Source organism: Macrobrachium nipponense, chromosome 11, assembly GCF_015104395.2.
Source record: "Macrobrachium nipponense isolate FS-2020 chromosome 11, ASM1510439v2, whole genome shotgun sequence".
Lineage (NCBI taxonomy): Eukaryota > Metazoa > Arthropoda > Malacostraca > Decapoda > Palaemonidae > Macrobrachium > Macrobrachium nipponense.
In genome coordinates, this window is record NC_061087.1 from 34,767,130 (window position 1) to 34,784,037 (window position 16,908).

The following is a 16,908-nucleotide window of genomic DNA, read 5'->3' on the forward strand; positions in this document are numbered from 1 at the left end:
CTTGTGTATCTATAATGACATCGTCGGAGAAACTATGAATTCAGATGAATAAACCTTGTGGACGAGCGGGTGTTTTATTTATAAGCAGTAAAGTATAATCGGTTTCAAGTATCCCTTGTAATAATAGGTCAAAATAGGTGTATATATTTGAATTTTACAGATAAAACTATGATACCATAGTCATCAAAGTCATTAACGATTTTCTCTCTCTCTCTCTCTTTCTTAAAGTGAGCTTTCTTATGGAGCTGCCCAGACATACTCGGGCTGAGAAGCTGAGGGTGGACTGATCTTGGTGTGGGGTCCGTCCTCCTTATATCTGTGGTTGACAGCAGGTGGTCTGCCCCATGCTTGTCTCCTATTGGCTGTGGCTTTGAGTCTTCGTTTTCATTGGTTGCTGAGCCAGATCTGAAGCTAATTTCTTCGAGCCGATGGTTGCGATGCTGCAGATCCTGCAGACGTCTGGACCTCCTGAGCGGCGCTGTAACGTTGATGGGCGTTGATGGACGTCACGGCTAATTTGATTTCCATCGGCTGCAGGAGTACCTCGTTCGGGGGCGTTGTCTTTCGTGGAGTTGTAGTGATCGGTAGTGTCATTGTTGATGGCAGGTCTTCTCATACTCGTAGGGAGGAGAAATTCTTCCTGCGTCGTATTCAGTGTAGATTTTATTTGCTGGATGAGGAGCGCCTCCAGCAGGCACAACCAACGGGCATTAGGGACCTTCACGATGATTTTCGTGTTCTGTATGATGACATCCCTGGAGATGGCCTCCTAATGTTTGGTGCGGGTGTGATTCTTGATAGCCCCCTCTTGGGCGTGGCACGAGAGTCTCTTCGACAGGTGCATGGTAGTCATATCTATGTAGGCGCCGCTGCATTCGCGGACTTGGCATGTATACGGGTACACTACATGCGTCTGCTTCAGGGGTTCTCGTACCTGTCGAGAGGGGTTATTTTTCATAATATGGTCACGCGTCCTCCGATTCTGGTAATATATGATTAAGTCGATATTCTTGGTGTCGTCAGTCAGTGGAGATCTGCACGAAGAAGGCCCCTTTCTCCACCCACCATGGCCAGATGTTCCCCCAGAAGGACGGCGTGGCGATGGGCTCCCCACTGGGGGTCCTCTTTGCTAACTTTTATATGGGCACCGAGGAGGAACGGGTCTTCACCAGGATGCAGTAACCCCGCAGATATGGACGTCATATTGACATCTTTGTGCAAGTCAACGCCGAGGGGATGAGGTAGAAGCCCTCCGTCAAGCATTTCAGCTGTGCAGTGTGCTGAATTACACAGCTGAACACAGCTCCGACGATCAGCTCTGCTTCCTCAACGTCCTTGTAAGCAAGACGGAAGACGGTCTCAGTACTTCAGTCTACACAAAGAAGACCAATCTAGGACTTTGCCTAAACGGAGACAGCGAGTGCCCCGCCAGAATCAAAAGCACCACCGCCAGGCCCTTCGTCAGAAGGGCCTCTCCCACTGCTCTACCTGGCAGGACACTCACCAGGAACTCGACCACGCCTCCCAAGTACTTGTGAATAACGGGTACTCAAATAAATTAATCAGCAAGGAAGTCCACACAGCCCTTGAGAAATGGTACGGTAGTGAAAGCCCGCAGCCCTGCCCCAGGATAATATCAAGCTGTACTACAAAGCCTTCATGAGTTCCCATTACCGTGAAGAAGAGGACTCCATTAAGAAAATTATTTCTGAAAATGTATCCCCGACTGACGACACCAAGAATATCGACTTAATCATATATTACCAGAATCGGAGGACGCGCGACCTTATTATGCAAAATAATCCCTCTCCACAGGTACGAGAACCCCTGAAGCAGACGCATGTAGTGTACCAGTATACATGTCCAGTTCACGAATGCAGCGGCGCCTAGTAGGTATGATTACCATGCGCCTGTCGAAGAGACTCTCGTGACCATGACCTCTATAGGCGCTCTTACCTAGCCTGTTTAAGTAGCAAGGAAAAAGCCGCTATTCGCAAAATAGAGAAGAATCTCTACAAGTTTAACGCTGCTGAAGTAGCCATTACTTTTAATAAAGTATGCTTGAGAGAGGGTCTGCTTCCTAAGTACAATAATAATAATAATAATGATAGTAATAATAAAAATAAGGAACACTAAGTCTATGCAAATATTGACGCACAAGTTGCAAACAAACAATTCAGGAGAACAAGTTGATTAGTTCTGCTTTGTACCTCAAGGTGGGGGTTTCTGTAATTCTTTTTCCTCCCATTTCATCTGTACTCCTAATCATTCATGCACTTTTCACATTGACTCTTAATCAAAATATAAGTTTATACTTCAAACTACTACTGTATAAATATAAAGAACAATTACTTAACATACAGTGTCTTCTTGAAATGCATCAATCATTATTATCTTTATTAGTAATGTAATTATGTATCCGTTGCTATTGGGGTTTTTACTTAATTTTGACTATGAAGAAATACCCGATGTTTCCTAGATAGTGACCCCCAAGGGTATTATCCGGTATGAATCCACCTTTGCGGTGTGTTTAGTACAACTCCGTTGGGAATGCCGTGAAAGTATAAACAAAATACTGTAAATATTATAAATATAATGACCCCAAGAAATATTAGTCCCAGATAACGACCCCCGAAAACCATCGGGGGTCTTTATCTAGGAATGACAGAAAATAGCCCATCTGCAACTGAGTGAGTCGTTTTACTACGTAAATTACTTTTGAATTCCACTTTAAAAGATAAAAAGCGTCCACTTTATTTCCTTTGTGCTTCTCACAGCAGCTGCTCATAATTCATGTCGGCAGAGCTTTTGCGTGAATAATAATAATAATGATAATAATATAGTAATGTGTATTAACTTATTGTAAACCGTCTTCAGTTAATGAATGAAGATATTTTGGTATATGGCCGACTTATGGCCCAAAACTCACTTCAACACTGTCTTCTGACTATAACCTGCAGTTTACTGAGTTTTTAAATGCAATATGAATTTCCTTCCACATTTTAGAAGCGTTCATTATCGAAGGATTATATTGCTTTATCTTATGTTAAAATATATGATTTATGCATTATGCTCTATTTTCAATTTCAGATAACCTCATACATGAACGTAAAAACATATAATATGTGAATGAATTAGAGGACATGATTTTTTCATGCATGCTGAAGTGTTTGCATCGAGCCAAGCCTAGTTCTCGAGGACAGCAGAATTGTTCAAGAAGTGAAATGTAAGATCAAAAGCATTCGTTAATCAGTGACTGTTGGGACATAGTAAAATAAAACGAAGATATGCCATACAATATCAACTAACTTCACTATGAAAGAAAGGTGTTAATGAGAATGAAAAAATAGTTCCACAGAAAACGGTTGCTAGAATGGTAGGAATATCTATGGAAGTGTCTGCTATACAGGTGATCTTTTCAGTTAAGATTATCCATTGTCATTCAACAGTAACCAAATAAAGTAGTGGATCAGGAAAGGAAAATGGGAAAATCAGTGTTTACTCTGCTTTAACAGCAAGGCAAATTCTTACAGGCATTTCTATTATCCGGGTAGCAGCTCGAAAATATTACTATATTTCATAGTTAATTTTTTTAATCAATAACTTTTCCCTCAATTAGCTTCAGTTAAAAAAAATTGAGAAGGCTAAGGTAAGAGATTGTCTATTTCCCCTTTTGCTGTTCTGGGTTATAGCACATCACTGGTTTGAGAATGAAAATAAATTTAAAGAGAAATGGGGCCGCCTATTAACAACATAGCAATCGGGTCATTGGGTTTTTTTTATGTTATTCAAACTCGTTTTATATACATTCATGCGAGGTGTGCTTAAAGAGTCAGAAATCAGGATCCTCTCCAGTAATATCCATAAAAAACACGTGGAGTTTTCGGGAAGCCATCTTTATCCCTACAGTATCGTAATGTTTTGATTTTATTGTTCGCAAAACATATTCAGAAGGCTATATCTAGCAAACACGACTTGGCCATTAAGTTGCAGTAAAAATTTTAGCTTTTTAAACTTTCCTGTTAGATAAACAAAACTGGTAAATTGAGAAAAAACTCCTAACGAAAAAACAACTTGTGATTCTCCTTTGCTTTTAAAATCTATTCTTTAATTCACTGATCAAAACTTGGAATTTCTGTAGATGAGCTACTATGGTCGGTTACAAAGGAAACCTCTGGAAGCCCAGAGTAATGACCTTATTCAGAGCCAAAAGTATAAATAAATTCAATGATCTCATGTGCTGAGGTAAATAAGAATATACCTGATTTTGTGTCCCAATTTCTCAGTTGGATTTTACTTCTTCAAGAGGATATGTATGTCCTTCCTAGATATCAATCTACATCCCTTTACTAAACTTTGGGTGCAAAATTGCCGCCCCCCCCCCTTCCCGCCTTTTTTACATCAAAGAAATGCCCTCGCTTAGAGTAATGTAAAACTGAAAATTAACATAGTTTTTCCAAGTATAGAAATAAAATAGGAAACTGTCAAACGTAAATAATACAAAAAAGAAATTTCAATAGGGATCAAAATAGTACGACAAAACCAATTTTCGTAGGAATAATCAAAATGACAGAAGCAGAGTTGAAAGTAAGATGTCACCAGGGAATAAGTCAAGTTCATTTATGACAACAGTAAAATGATTGTATCCAAATATTACATAATACGTTGATTGAACAACCTTATATCGAAATACACGACAATAATAGCCTCTCTCTGATTCTCCCAAACTTCATTGTATTTCAATGAATCTTTCTAATAAAGAAAATGTGTTATTCGCATCGATAAATATTAACTCTTACATTCCATAGCGGGAATGCTGTGGAAGCGTAATTTCTAGTCGTGTCTGCAGGGGAAATGCAATGAAATTACGTTTCATCAAGAGAAACTCTTTAGTTTATAATTTATTGTGTATAGTCACTATTTGCTGCAGCGAAATATCTTTAGCAAGTTATTGCATGAACTGTGAGTTTATATTTCGTGATGGAATCAAATCTTTCATGTTATCAGTTTTATTATGATTCTCTTCATATATTCAATGAACATGCAACTCAATTCCCGAGGACATTTTATAGTAACGCCAATTTCCCTCTACTCTTTTATTTGCAAAATTTCCGTCTCCATGTTTTTAGTTTTCTGACAAAGAAAACTGATGGCTATTTGTCTGTCCGTCTGCGCTTTTTCTGTCCACCCTTTGATTTTAAAAACTACTGAGGCTAAAGGGCTGCACATTGGTATGTTGATCATCGACTCACCAATCATCAAATATACCAAATTGCAGCCCTCTAACCTTAGTAGTCTTTATTTTATTTTAGGTTGAATTCAGCCATGATCGTGATTCTGGCGCTGTTTTAGATGCCAACAACATAAATCACCACCGGGCCTTGGCTGAGAGTTTCATACAGTATTATACGCTGTACAGAAAACGCGATTTTCTTCGGGCGCATTTTTTGACCTGTTAGATCTTTTCCCAACACTTCATTCTGTTTCCCATTCCTCACTGCTGTGAGATCTTTCCATTTGTATACCAGGAATGTTGTAATTAGAAGATATTTACCGTCCTACTGTGTGTCCTTAATCACGAAAAGTAAAGATAATTAACGTTGTCAGGTCATATAGATAAATATATATATATATATATATATATATATATATATATATATATATATATATATATATATATATATATATACACACACACACACACACACACACACATATATATATATATATATATATATATATATATATATATATATATATATATATATATACATGTGTGTGTGTCTGTGTCTGTGTGTGTGTAGTGTGTATGGATAATCTAGATCGCTGCACAATCACCTTCGTTGGCATGAGTATTTCTTGATAAAATAGAGTAATTCTTGTATCTTTCACCTTAGTCCCTTTCCAATCCACATGCATCTGGATTTCCATTATATTATCCATCCACTCACCATCTGCTGAGTTCAAGCGAGAGCACACCCGGAGTCCTGCCATACAGGCCACAGGATCCATTAATAACAGAGGACGGAATTGTAATGACGAGGGAATCTCTGCGGCCTGAGATGGAGGCCCTAATCTAATAATACCCTTATGCTTCATACTATTGTTGTGCTGAAGAAACTATTTGAATAATTATATTGGCTCTTATAAGAGGTCAATAGGATACTCTTCTGAACCAGGGCAATGGCTTCCTAAATTGGTCAGTATTTCGCCTTGTTACTAAACTCCCGTGACCCTTTCAGCATTGCATCTCGAAAGAACGCTTTGAGAGGAAAATTTGGCCACAGAACCTCAAAAGTTTCATAAGTTCATCGATACAGGGTTTAATAAATCTATTTATGTATGTTTTTTTTCTAAATAGATCCCTAACGTCGCTCTCGAATTTCAGCAAATAACAAACGAATTCGATTAATTCAATTATTATTACTATATCTCACAATCATCAGGGTTTTAGTTATTTTTTCCTTAACTGACAGCATACAAAAACAACCGAAAACTTTTTCCTTATCAGAGAGGATTCGGAAAGAAGGAAGTAGTAAATAAAATGGATTATGAAACTAGAAATAACTGTGGCCTTACTGAAAATATATATACCCGTATGCAAGGGGCATTGGATCAGGGTATCATCCTGGTTGACGAGATGCCGCTTGGAGAATCTCAAGAATTGTTGGAAAGGAAAAGACTAGCAGAGTTGGCAACTCTAATTATTGATGACTTCAGCAGATGAAGGAACGTATCAGATAGGTACTAATTTTCAGATGAGGAAGGTACCAGATGGGTGTTCATTTTTCATTTCCTAGGATAGGAATATTTTACTCTTCAGTGCATAATAATCGAAACAGCATTTAACCGAGATTATGAAATACTGTTACGCTGTAGGGAAGTCGGTTTAGATTAGTCCATTGGGTGTGTATGTTTATTTATGTATATGTGTGTATGAAATGTGGAAGTTTGCATATATTCAAAATGCTATTCACTTCGTAAGATATAGATTTTAATGTCAGTGATAGTTATGGCTATAAATTTTGTCATGCTTTGTAAAACGTTATAGGAGATTGTGCTTAATGCTAAATTCAGAACACGATAAAACTGTTATCACACATTTTTAATGGGAAATAAAAAAAACTATGACAGTAATCGTGCTTTATATTTTCGTTTAGCAGAATTAATTTAATTTCTTACGCTGCTGGAGTTTATATCATTAGTGGTAGCAGATAAAGGTATTCGCTGTAAAAGACATTTTGATATTAGAGTGATGCAGTTCTTGCGTTATTGAAGTTCACCAAAATCATCTACACTTGTATATATTTAATATCTTATTTCGATATAATAGATAAGCGTTATCCTTAGAGACTGACAAATCTTTCAGAAACTCACGTTTCTCAAAAATGTATAATGTAAACAGTAGATAGAACTCGCTTAATGGATTTGTGCAGTCCTATAAATATTTTTATTATCCAATTCCATTATCGTCTTGGTATATACAGGAGGAATTGATTCATCCTATTATTCACATTGGTTTTACTCAATAAGAAATAGGTTATGAAAAAACGACTTGCGTGAAGCATTTCAACCTGCTATCTAATTTAGATTATTGTATGGAAACTGAAATTCTACAATGAATTTCTAATTGTATCTTTTCTCTGTTACATCCTCATCCCTTCCCAATACGCCTATGACGAGCTTTCAATTGTTCGGACACCAACTGACAACTGATTATCTAAGCCTTATACGCAGCAAATCTCCATCACTAGCGATATAGTGTGCATATTGACAAAACGGGTAAAGCATTCCTGACACCTGTGGAGAAAAATGCATATTTAATCGCGAATTTTCACACTTCATGATTGTTTTTATTAAACACACACACACACACACACACACACACACACACACACACACATATATATATATATATATATATATATATATATATATATATATATATATATATATATATATATATATATATATATATATATATATATATATATATATATATATATGTATGTATGTGTGTGTGAGTGTTCAGTGACATTCCCACCCTGGTGATTTTCCTTGACGTTTGATTGATATTAATTACTTAATTATATTCATTACTTGGTCACAGATATCTGGTCGGTTTGCAACTCCAAGATAGGCATTATATTTAGCGACTTGAGAGAGAGCTCATCGTACAGGATATGGCATTAACGGTTTTATAGCGTGGTTTTTTGAGCTGGGTGGAATTAGACGGAGGCCTAATGCCACCGTGGACCTTGACCCAAAGTTGGTAAACGGAATAACTAGTCTAGTTTGATCTTTGACCTGAACCTACCGCCCGAAACGACATCTTCTCTGGTGGTGGTGTTTTTCCAGAAATATACTTTTCCATTCTTATCCCGGTTTCTTTTATATCGTAGACTCATCACAAATGAATGTTGGGACAAGAAACTATTCGATTCTGGACTTCAGTCTTTTAAGATATTATCCAATCTTGTTGTTTTGGAAATTTAACTGCAGGAGATTGACTTCTACGTCCCATAATAATCAGCGAGTCTGCCTTTTTCTGGCTTCCCTAAGAGAACTTACAGGTCTCATATTCATCTGCTAAACAAGTCAAGTATACTGGCGCGAAAGGATTCAGTCATGCATACTGTAATTTTAACAAAAAAAAACATACATGTACTCTGTGTATCGGTCAGTGAAGTGCATCGCATTCACTTATTTCCTCTGCAAAAATACGGAAGTAACGTAAAATGTTAAGACGGGGAGAAAAAATAGATAAATTTTTTTTTTTTTCATTGCCTATACCGTCGAGAGAGACAAAAAGCGTGGTACCTGACTCCGAAAAGATAAACGAGCAAAAATTCGGAAACAGGAGAATCTAAAAGAAAAGGATAAAAAGAGGCTCAACCAGACGAGTTTCTATTGACCTTGCATGTGTGTCTGTGGGGAAGGTGCCTGGAGTCAGGCGAAGTTCACCCCGGTATTTGCACACGAATTTCTACATGAATTTTTTCCCTTCTCTTTGATACTAGTATATATTTAAAAAGTGAAATAGTTACTGAAGTTTATAGAGAGATTTTACTGATTAATTATAATTATGAAAAGAAACGTTGAATTGTAGAAGCGACTTTATTACTCGTGCAGATTACATTAGTAGATATGAATAGGCAAAATCTGAGCCCGTCTATATATGCTTTGTCAGGGATCCATGGATATGCGATCTTTGTTTCATCCTGTCACTATCTATCCATCTATATATATATATATTTTATATATATATATATATATATATATATATATATATATATATATATATATATATTATATATGCATATATATATATATATATATATATATATATATATATATATATATATATATATATATGTATATATATACTCGCTGACCAACCGGCACTGCCCGGAAAAACTCTGAATTACCTTCTAGTGCAAGGGGGTATGAACGGGAAAGGAAAGGGGGAGGGGGAGGGGGAGGGAGAAGGGAAGGGGAGGAGAGGAGAAAAGTGTAGACAAGGGAGAAGGGAGAGGGGAGAGGGGGAGTGGTTTGTGTTGACAGTTAGACTGACAGTTCTACTTTTTTCATGTGAATGTTTACCCTACAGGTTTATCATTACCTCATTTCATGTACTGAAGACAGTCACCACAATAATACTGGATAAAAGGGACAGACAGAAACAGTAATACCTGGATGTAAGGGACAGACAACACAGTAATACCTGGATAAAAGGAACAGTCACTGCAGTAGCACCTGGATAAATACGTCAGATGGCACAGTAATACCTGGTTAACTGGGACAGACAGTACAGTAATACCTAGTTAAAGGGAACAGAGAGCACAGTAACAACTGGATAAAAGGGAGTTACCACAGTATTACCAGTATAAATGGGACAGTCAGTAGAGTAAAACCTGGTTAAAGGTGACAAGTAGCACAGTGATATCTGGATAAAGGGGACAGTCAGCACAGTGACTGTATTATATAAATGGGAAAACAGGTCTGTTTATTTCTGTTTGTTCCAAGTGAATGTCTACACCAGTGAACCAATCATTATGCTATTTGGCAAAGAGGTTAAGGTAACGTAGGGTGTCATGAACACCCGAGGTCCGCTACAGGTTCTATACGAATATAGAAAGAAACACAAACAGAACAAAGGTTTATTTACAAGCTTACTAACAAAGATAAATGCAGAATGGTTTCTCCTATTTACATAACAAAAATAAAATTTTACAATACGTGAACTGTGGAAACAGTGAGGTAAGGAAATACTTGCTGACCAGTTTTGCAGCTGTCGAAAATCAATGCTCGAAGCGACGGCTTCGCAAAGAACTATAACTTCAGACGTCTTCTTGACTCCGTACTGCAGAAAGCAATGTCTATTCTTGATACTCGAAGGGCAGGAACTCCTCAAAACCTCTTGTAGGACATTTCCTCTCTGAAGGCTTGCTCAGCGTCGGAATATCTCTGTTGCTCTCTAACTGGACGACTTGACTCGAATCCGATCCCACTCTCGTGAGCCTTCTTCCTCTCTTATCCATCGTCTGTTCCTCTTCTCTTATCTCTCTCTGATGATCTCTCACTGATGATCTGATCTCTCAACTCCCTCAGGGCATATATATATATATATATATATATATATATATATATATATATATATATATAATATATATATATATACGGCGATCTGGGGTGGGGCTTAAGGGGGCAGAGCATAACAGCGAACGTCACAGACTCCCAAGCCAATAATACGCGGCGTTTCTAATGACACGTCATTGCCTGTTGAGTTTCATATCCCACCTAGCGATTCTAGAATAATCATGAGAACAGGCATCTCCAACACGTGCGCGAATGCCTCCTTGTTGCAGACCTATTTGAAGAAAATGTATTTTAATTTCCTTAAAACTTATCATTCGTTACTATGAAGCGATTACCATGACACGTTCCCCTAAAAGAAAAGAAATGAAATCAAGTGATCTTATTTTTTTTTCTAAAGAGAAAAAAGAATTAAACAGCAGGGGAACAATTCTGCATAAAGCTTTAATCCAATTAAACACGCACACTTCTCCATTCACTCACCCACTCGTGCCAAAACAGAAAATGGTTATCAGGCTACTCATTCTGAAAAATCTCTAGAGAGGCTATCAGCTATATCATTATCCTTTCCCCTTATATGAACTATCTTCAGGTTATAGTCTTGTAATTCTAAACTCCAACGCATTAGACGTTTATTCTTATTCTTAAACCTCTCCAAATAAACTAACGGATTACGATCAGTATACACAGTTAAAATAGAACTATTACGTGCGTAAATCTCAAAGTGTTGCAAGCCTGTAACTAAACCAAAAAATTCCTTTTCAATATTGGAATAGTTCTGTTGCGGTTTATTTAGTTTTTTTGAATAATAGCCAACTGGGAGTTTCATTCCATTCACTTCTTGTAACAAAACCCCTCCTACGCCAATAACACTGGTATCGATCGCTAAATTAAATTCCTTACCAAAATCTGGTAATAATAGAACTGGCTCGTGAATCATTATAGCCTTTAACTTGTTGAAAGCTTCCACACACGCGACATCAAATACAAAACTGCATCCTTTCTTGAACAGATTAATCATGGGAGCACTTATTTCTGAGAAATTTGGTACAAATCTGCGGAAATACGAAACCATTCCGAGAAATCTCATGGCCTGTTTTTTAGTTGTTGGGATTGGGAAATTTACAATAGCTTCTATGTTCCGATCCATAGGACAGATTTTACCAAGACCTACTTTATGTCGTAGATAAGTAATAGAGGCTTTCCCAAATTCGAATTTCCTTAGATTAAGAACGAGATTCGCTTAGGTAAGGGCTTCCAAGACTCTTGCTAAAATTCTTACATGATCCTCCCAAGTCTCTGAAAATATCACAAGATCATCTAAGTACACGAAACAGTTCTTGATGCCATTTAAAACTTTATTCATTAACCTTTGGAAGGTACTGGCTGCGTTCTTCAAAGCCAAAAGCCATAACTTTGGCCTTGAAACTACCAAATGGCGTTATAAAGGCGGATATTTTCCGGGCTCGTTCACTTAAAGGTACTGCTAATAACCTTTAGCTAAATCAAGCTTTGAGATGAACTTGGTATTTCCGATTCATATCTAAAGCAATCATCAATCCTGGGTAAGGGAAAATTACTTTGCTTAGTTACACCATTTACCTTCCGGAAATCAATGCACAATCTATCGATCCATCTTCCTTTTTCATCAGAACTACCGGGGAACTCCATTCACTGCTCACTAGGTACTATCGAAATCATTAATCTGCATGTAAATGGATTTCCTTCCTCCCAGATTCTGCCTTTTCTGGGCTCAGACGATATGGGCTTTGCCTAATGGGTTTCGTGTCCTGCAACTCAATATCATGTGCTAAAACATTGGTTAGGCCTAGTTTGTCTCTGATAGTTTCAAGATAATTCACTGAAACATTATGTATTCCCTCACCTTTTCCTTTTCTAAACCCTGATTAAAAATTTCGAAATTCTTAAGCACTTCAGAGTTTTTCTCAAAACTAATTTCTTTCTGAGACACCGTTACTACAGGCACGGAGCATTCATTATATTTCTTGAGCAAGTTTACATGCATCTACTTTGCTATACACTTACCCATATCTACTAAATAATTTAGATTCCCCCTCTTCTCTAAAATTGAAAAAGGACCTTCGAACTTGTAAGATAAGGAGGGACCTTCTTTCTGGACTAGTACTAAAACTTTATCTCCTACACAGAAACTTCTCTCTTTTGCTCCAATATCATGTTTCCGTTTTAGTTCTTCCCCTTGACTTCCACTCTCGTTCTCCTTCGCTAGTTGCCAAGCATCTCTTAATTGATTTTATAATACTCTAGATTAGTTATGTAGTCCTCACTACCTTCTTTAAGCATTAAGTTACATTTTAGCATTTCCAAAGGACCTTAGCAGCGGTGTGACCGAAAACCAGCTCGAAAGGACTGAATCCTTGTAGTGTCATTCGGTGAAACCGAAAACCAACTCAAAAGGACTAAATCCTGTATTGTCATTTGGTGAAACCGCTCCACAATGCCTTGTGAATCAGGATGATAAGGTGTGGAAGTTACGAATTTAATGCATATCTCTTGCATTCTATCCTTGAAATATTTGGATACAAAATTACTACCATTATCACTCTGTATAGTACGAGGCAGACCAAACTTAGGAGAATAATCTAAAAATTGTGGTCCTTGCATTACAGCTTCTTACTGGTATCTCCTCTGGATAGCGAGTTAGTCTATCAATGATTGTCAACAGATTTTCTTAAAAACATATATAGCCCCCTAAAAAGTTATTACTTCTACCCCCTCACCCTCCCTCAAAAGTAACGTACTTTTTTTGGGCCAATTTGGTTCCAATTTTAAAAGTAGGCTATTGATGCGAATAGCATTACTCCAAAATAGTTATCAAGCCATAACCTCGGTAGGGAGGGGGGTGACGTGTAAAAGATAATTGAAAAGGACAGAATTTAATGTCTAATCCATAGTTATTCAGGTCACTGAAATTGAATAGTGACACTCCCGATGTCCTTCAAGTCCAAATTCAGCCCTGATAGGAAGGGGCTGAGAGGGATGTAGGAAGGGGCGACGTATAAAAATAAAAAAAGACAGATATTATTGTCAAATATCCAGAGTTTTTGAGGTCACTGAGAAGAATAGTTACACTCATGAAGCCTTGAAATTTCAAGTTCAGCTATTATAGGAGGGGGTTAGGGCAGCTGGTGAGAAGAGGTGGGTAGGGCAGTGGTGAGAAGAGGTGGGAAGGGAGCAAGATGCAAAACTAACCGGAAACAACATATATTAATGTCTAATCCATAGTTTTAGGGGTTGCTGACATGAATAGTGACACTCCCAATGTTCTATAAGTCTATGTTCAACCCCAATAGGATGGGGGTGAGAAGAAGGTGATATGTAAAAATAACCGAAAATGGCAGAGATTAGTATATAATCCATAGTTTTTGAGGTTGCTGAGATGAATAGTGACACCCAAAGCCTTTAAGTCAAAGTACAGCACAAATATGATTGGAGGAAGGCGGCCTGAGAAGGGTGGGAATGTTGCCACATGCAAAAAATAACAAAAAAATACAAATATTAGTGTCTAACCCATAGTTTTTTAGGTCACTGAGAGGAATAGTGACACTTCTGAAGTCCAAGTTCAGCCCTACTAGGAAAAGTGAGGGGGTGGGGTGGGAGAGTAAGAAAGGGCGGGGAGTTGGTGACATGTAAAAGTAACCAAAAACTCCAGATATTTGTGTCTAATCCATGGTTTTTGAGGTCACTGAGATGATAGTGAAACTCTATACCCTTCATGTCCAAGTCCAGCCCCGAAACGAAGTGGTCTGAGAAAGGATGAAAAATCAAATGTAAAACATGACAGACATTAGAGTCTAATCCATAGTTTACAAGGTTGCTGCGGTAAATACAGCCAATCCCGCTGCCCTTTATGTCCAAGTTGAGCCCCAATAGGAATTGTAGGTGAGAATTGGTGAAATATAAAATGTAAAAAGCACTAGCCAATGTAACTGAAGTAACTATTTTAACAGGAAAGAGAGAGAGAGAGAGAGAGAGAGAGAGAGAGAGAGATGAGAGAGAGAGAGAAAGAGAGTTTATTAGTTGTCATCAGAGTTTTCCTGGCCAGCGCCAGGTTAGCCAACTAGTACTACATACTAAAGGAGCAGTCATCAAATTAAATATCTGGATGAAAGGTGCCTTCACCACTAATGTTTGTTTGAAAGGGACAGAAGACAACATTGATCTTCTTGCATAAAAATCTGACCAGTCAGATTATGTATGTATGTATATTCGACATAGACAGTGAAACTACTGGACCGAATTCGACAAAAGTCGGAAATAATGTGTAGATTTTATAAGGATAGGTTTTTACCCAGGTGTCGTTTTGATCCGGATATCCAGCCATGCTAACTTCTTATTATTATTCATAGAGAAAAAAGAAAGCATCATGCCAATAGAACTTTTCAAGATGATTCCAAATATGCGCTTACTTTTCTTCTGTAATGAAAAATAACGATGATATTAGGGATGGTTTCTACAGGTACCTCTCTGATCAGAATATCCGGCCATGCTAACTTCCTCAATATTAGTTGTAAAGAAAAAGAGAAAACATTATTCTGATAGAACCTTTCAGGAGGATTCCATATATGCTTTTACTTTCCTTCTACGGTGAAAAATAATGATATTATGGATAAAATAGATGGAAAAACAGTAATAAAAGTCACTACAGTAATGCCGGTCAGTTCATCGACGACAGTTCGAAGGATGAACGTTATCATGAAAAGTAGAGCAGTCAGTCTGACCGTCAAAACAAACCACTTCTCCTCTCCCTCCCCCCTCCCCCTCCCCTTTCCCCGCCTTCTCCCTCGCCTAAGGTAATAAATTGTAGATATGATATGTTTAAAAATCGTTATACCTTTGGCAGTTAGTATTAAAATTATTTTTAACAGGAAAATCTGTTTCGAATAGGAAATTTAGCATAATTATTCAAACTGACTTTGCTTGTCGCTATTAGGCTATCTTGAATTTTAATCAGTGCCGATTTTTTATGCAGCTAAAATCCTGACACGTGCACGAGCTACAGTTTTATAGCAGTAACAGACAATTAACTTTAAAAGCGCAAATATATATATAAAAAAATATCATTCGATTTTGGTTATTATTTGGATTTATATTTCTCAAGATAAAACAATCCTAAAATACAAGATATCCTTAAATACAATGCTCTTGCCTATCACATCACATTTTAAGTCAATTGATAAGAAAATAAACATTGCAGTACCCAACTCTTAGAGAGAGGTAAGTTACGAATGATATCACTAACAGCACGGCTCATCCGGTGTATAATATGAAGGGAAGAACCAGTATGATATAAAATAATAAAAAAAACAAATGAAAGTTCATTAGACTTATCAAGCACTTGAAATATAAGAAGAACATAGGCAAATGGATTAGCCTAAGGTATACGTGATACAAAATGATGATATTCCACATAGTTTTTAAACACATGAATTTGCAACACTGTAAGTCGTAGAAAATGTGCAATGCTAGATTTAAAGTGTAGAAAATCTAAGAAATTATATAAAACATACACATAATCGAAAACCTTAATACTGATATTATGTGTGAAATGGAGATAGACTCTCAACAAAATTTGTAGCGCAAAGTTGGGGAGCTGGGAATGGCATATTATCAGATGCTCTCTCGATTTCGCCGAACATCCAGCGACATTTTACAAATAATTCACAGAACAAGGCCTGCAGTGCAGAGAGTCATACTGTATCGCCCCGAGATAGCTCATCATTTCTGGTTAAAGATGGAAAAACGAAATTTAGGGAAGAGACGTTTCGAACGGTGTATAAATGAATCTCACTTTTGAGCAGGGTGCTCTGATCACCTGGAAAAGGACAGGCCAATCTGAAGAGATATCATCATGACCTTTCCGAGTAACAGCAACAGTAAGGCACTGCTGAAGAGAATAACTTTTTGTTGTTATTTAATAAGATTCTAGATTATAAACGTGAATTGTTGACATTGATTCTTAAGGACATTTCATAACAATTTTGGATGAAGAATTGAAGTCGACTGAAAAAAATACTATATGTTAAAGTCAATAATTCTTCAGATTTTCGTAATCCATATATTTCAGAAAAAAATCATATATATATGTGTGTGTATATATATATATTTATATATATATATATATATATATATATATATATATATATGTGTGTGTGTGTGTGTGTGTGTGTGTGTGTAAGTGTGCGTGTGCATGTATGTATGTATGTATAAATCTTTCCTTTAGATATTTGCTTAGGAGCCTCTCTTCTTTTCACGCATAACAAATGTACTGAA